Source organism: Corvus brachyrhynchos, unplaced genomic scaffold, assembly GCF_000691975.1.
Source record: "Corvus brachyrhynchos isolate BGI_N302 unplaced genomic scaffold, ASM69197v1 scaffold409, whole genome shotgun sequence".
NCBI classification, from domain to species: domain Eukaryota; kingdom Metazoa; phylum Chordata; class Aves; order Passeriformes; family Corvidae; genus Corvus; species Corvus brachyrhynchos.
In genome coordinates this window covers 291,276-296,481 of record NW_008246059.1, presented here as the reverse complement: position 1 = coordinate 296,481, position 5,206 = coordinate 291,276, and positions in this window count along the sequence as shown.

The following is a 5,206-nucleotide window of genomic DNA, read 5'->3' as shown; positions in this document are numbered from 1 at the left end:
TATTGTATTGTGTACATATAACTTTGCTATATAATAAAAGTGCATTTTTCTGCAATTCTGAAAAGGTTTCTCTGGAGTGTTGATTTATTTTTTTCTTACACATTTTCTCCATATTCTTTTCTAGTATACTTTGCTGCTGCTTACACTCTTTTCCTGAAAACTCAGCCTTTCTGTGTCTGTGATCCAATACCACTGCAATACCCAAACAAAGATAATTACTAAAGTTTACCAAATCTCGTTACCCCATAGAGGCCAGGCTGTTGCTGCTCTGGATCCCACAGCAGCGAGGCTGTACATGTTTTCTCAATAGGTGGAGGTGCACAGTATGCACCCAGAGCCAGTCACACAGATACACAGACCAAAACACAGCCCTCGTGCACTCACAACAGCACTGGCACCCACATCTTGTTCCCCCATCTGGCTGATTAGGATGAAAGCCTGTGAGTAAGGAATGCATACATGGATATAATACAGATCCCTCCAGCAGCTGCTCTTAGCATCTGTCCAGTAACTGGCTGCTGGATCTTCTGGTGTCTCCAGTTGCTGGCACCTGGACATAGAAGCCCCTGAGCCCTGTATCCCCACAGGTTGCTGGCTCCCAGACCCACTGGAGCATGTGCACACATGCACACACTGACACACACCCTCTGGCTCTCTCTGGCAACTGGTCTTAGTCAATCTATACCCAGCTTCTGAAACCCCTGGTCTGACACTTGCCTCATGTACAAACAGGCTCTCTCACAGCTCATGCCCTAATTCCACAGGTCCTTCCAACAGCTGGCTTGGACCTCCAGCTTAACGTTCATCAGTAATTACACACACTGATGCACACACCCACACAAAATGCACACACTCCAGTCTTTCCAGTTGCTTCAGACGCACAGATACCTCTGAGATACTTACGGCCACCTGTCCAGTTGCTGGCACTCAGACCTCCATACATTTCCAGCTGCTGCTATCAGAAGCGTGGGCCCCCATGACCCCCCCTCTCCAGCCACTGGCACTTACTTGTCCATCCACACAGAACAGACAGACCCTCATGCACAAAGTTACAAATGGAGTTCTGTAACAGGGCTGGAAAAGCAGAGGAGCATGTTCAACTACCTACCAGCAGCCTTGCAACTGGCCCTTCTTGTCACCTCTTCCCTATCTTCTCACATTTGTCCCTTCTCAAATCACCTTGATCTTCCTTTTACCCACCCTGGTCCTTCCCCTAAACATGTTATAATAAGTCTTGCACAATTCCAAGAATCTCTGTCCCTGTGTTCCATAATGATTTCAATGTCCCTCTCACAGTGATGGGATGTCTGTAGTGATCCGACAGTTGCTTCCACTAACTTGCCCAGTGAATTTCACACTTGGTCCCAAGGTTGATCCTTCTCCTTTCACAGTCCCAGATGCAGATCAGGGTTTTTCCCTGGTGCTTACCCCGTGACTTGGTCACTGGCTTTTCACAAGTCACTGTTCCTCTGTGCTCATGGCAATGAGCCTCTGATCCCCCCAAGCACACCTTACACCAAGATGCTTTCCGTGTTACCGCTACTTTATCAAGCACAGCTTAGCAGTTTACAAATTATTTTCAATACTGATATTCTACATGCATCATAAGCATTGAAGAACACAAAATATAATCAAAATTACCGAACACAAAAACTGCAGCAGACCCAAACTGCAAAGTTTTTGACTCATAAGTATCTGTGATCACATGTTCAAATCCCTAGGGAGTTTCCCCACAGATTTCAATAACTGATGGATCAGGCTAAAGGCAAAAGATGCTCCGCAGGGTGAAATAGCATAACTTTAATTTATTTATATTCTTTACTATTTTAATCATTTCAGGGCGAATTCTTCAGAAATTATTTGCAAGCAGGTCATGTCTGTAGCCACAATTTGTAAGCAAATGTATGATACAAGTCAAAGCCCCACCCTGGCACTTAGTGCTTCCCCAGACATCTGTGCAGCTAAGCGCAGCACAAAAGGATCCCATGCTCTTGCTGTGAAGCTTCCAGATAATTATTTCTTCAGCTAAAACCTCTGTTCCAGAGAGGTCTTCAGAAAAGAATTTGCTGACATGAGAATGAGCCACTAAAGAAAGACAGGAGCACAGGAGAAGGTCATGGAGATTCTAACATGCGGAATTCTGTACTGCCATATATTCGTATATGTTTTTTCACTTAAGAAATGACTGTGCTAACATGCTAATTAAAAAAAACCGACCCAAATCTCCCCTCCAAAACTCAGCTTGGAGGTTGCAGAAAATCTGCAGCCATTCAGCAGACAAAACCAGTAATACCAATTTTTTCTTTCCAGGCAGAATTCTAAGGATTTTGCAAACTACCATAGAATAAACATACAAACTAAGGACATTGGTAAATTAAAATGTATCTTTAGCACTCAGAATACAATAACATCAAATACACAATTGTGAACTTGTTGTTCAGCATAGTACTGAAAAGAGGAACCTATTGGCACAATAACAAGGAATTCCTGATTCAGGGATTTCTTTACAATTGTGAAATGTTGTTAATAGAATAAAAGTATTAGTGGAGATTTTAAAGAAAGATATGGGAGTTTTGTGCGAGGTTTCAGCTGTCCAGAAATTGTATGGTAACAACTTTGCAGTTTAAAGTAAAACCAAATTTTTTAACTTTCAGGGCTTTCATTTCTTTTATAAAACATTTAATATTTCTAATCACATAGCTGTTCTCAATACAAAGTTAAAAAGCAAGGAAATAAAAAACTTTCCAAATCTCAAGAAACTTTTAGGGGTAGAAGCTTAGAAGGACCACAGAAGAGTGGTTCTCAGCATCATGCTCAGGGCCACTTCCCTATCATCACCTCCATTAAATGCATAATGTCGAGCTCACACAACACAGCTGTGATAAAGCCTTGCAAAGAGACGGGAACTGCACCAGCAGCCAGCTCCTTACTGGTTCCAAACTGGTAAGTCTTGAGGCATTTGCACTGGCAAACACTCAGCACAGCAGTCAAGAAATTTTTGGGCAACACCAATCACATCAGTTAAGCACTCAGTATTATTTCACTAGCTTTTCCACTTCCATCCTCTTCTTCCTGATCCATCTATTTTCCATGCTGAAAAGGCTGTCAACTACTGAAAGCAAACAAACAAACAAACAACCCTCCCCCAAAATCCCAACAAAGACGATCTTTTCAATTCCAAACATGCCCTTTTTGTAACAGGGGCCTGGAGCTACAGGCTACAGTTAAGATGCAGTTCCATGATGGACTAAGACAGCAATGAAGCTGCTTCCTGGTTTGCTCTCCACCGACTCTAATTAATGCTTCCCACTCGTCCACAGGCTGAGAGATTTTTATACATTCATTAAGCCATCCAAAAGGGTCACCAAGACCTTTGTTTTATTCAATCACAGCTACTCCAGAGCCCATGGATGGATATGTATTCAGACTAAGACACTAAATAGCAGAATGGGAAAAAATTACTAAAGTGCTGTAATTTTACCATAAGATAAACATACTGAGATAATTCCAGTTAAAACAGACCTGACCTCAAGTTTTACTCCAAATAAGTGTTTTAGGTGAATTGTTTTTACTGGAACGGATTCTTTTTCCTTGCTGATGTGCTTTAACTACTCAAATTAAATAAAAAAAGAGAGCACTTGAAGACCAGCTCCGTGTGACCTAAGCTCCAACACTCAGTTTGTAAATGACCTTGACAAGATGGGAGGGTAAACTCCAGATTTGAAAGAATGAAACAGAGACAGTGGATGCATGCAAGAGGCTAGAAAAAGAGGCTGCATCATGTAGCAGCTGTAATTTCAAAAGATTAAAAAAAAATTCCACAAGCAAACACCTAACATTAGCATCTTAGGCATAATTGTTGTGTTACTGAAATAACAGAAAGGCACCTGGTAAACAGTATTCATGCAAAATGAATTAGAATTAAACAACAACAAAAAAACAATCAACCAAACCCCACCCACTCCTGCATTTATAGCCTCCCTCTCTTCCTCCAGGGGAAAAGGAAAAAAAGAAAAAAAAAGAGTAAGGTTGAGTGACAAGAATTTTTTCAGTACTTCAAAAGCGAGTGCATGGAACACTTCTGTTCCATAACCTTCTGATGTGTTGCTCTCTGTTGTTGGAGCTGTTCACAATGCATACTTCCCTTCTGTCCTTCAGTCAGCTGAACTCATAAACAAAGAGCTTTAATTCAGAGTGGGAGGTATTAGACATAAAGAAGAGACATCTGTCACCTCCTGACTGGCGAGCAAGGTGGCACTGTCAGGAGTGCAGGCAGCAGGAGAAAGATGGCTGAAAATCGTTTGGATGTTAAGTTTAAGTCACTGTCATAACATTCAGAAGTCATCTGTAAAGTCAGATAACTAGGGCAGGATTCAGTGCTGTCTTCACACTCCAGCAAGCTGAAAAACCCTGGCAACTGATCACACAAGAGAGGCCAAATTCCAGAGGCAGCGGGGATGGGTAGCTGCACCCACTTTACCAGCAATATCAATCATGTGATGGTAGAGAAAAAAAAACCTCTGGAAATGGTGGAGGAATAAAAAGGAAATGTAAAAGAGCCTGTGCCTGGGACTCACAGTGGTGAAGGGTTAATGACTAGTTAAGGGGTACAGCAAAGCAACATTTCAAAAATACAGCATGCACGTTTCAAGCCCTTCCCTACGGTGATCTCAGTCCGTTCTTACTGTCCCTTGTCTGCTCGTGCACACAGTGATTCTTTTGCCCGATCATTAACTATAATGACAGCTTGGGCCAAACAGCGCCCACCGCAAAGGCCTTGTGGATGCCTGGAAACCCGACATCCCTTGCCATTTGCCCGCACCCCTTGCTTACAACTAGCCAACCCAATTCCGGCCCTTGCTTGCCCACACACGCACTCTTTTTACGACTGGGAGTCCTCGTACAAAACCCTTTCCAAGCCTCTAAGGAATGCTACCACACCCAGCGCCATCATCCAAGCCACCGCTGCCAGCCCTGAATAACTCGTGGTTTCTGGGATCTGACTCTCATCCTTTTAACTCTCTGGGGAGTATTTCGCACCTCGCACGAAACACTAAATCCAAACTTCAGTGTTTACAGAAAGAGGCAGACGCTCGGGACCCAGCCTTCCTCCCGCGGCCCCTCCTCCTCGCCGCTGGCTTTGCCCCGCCCCTGGCCGCAGAGAGTCCCGGTGGGCCCCCCCCTGCCGGCGCCCGGGGGGGGCCCC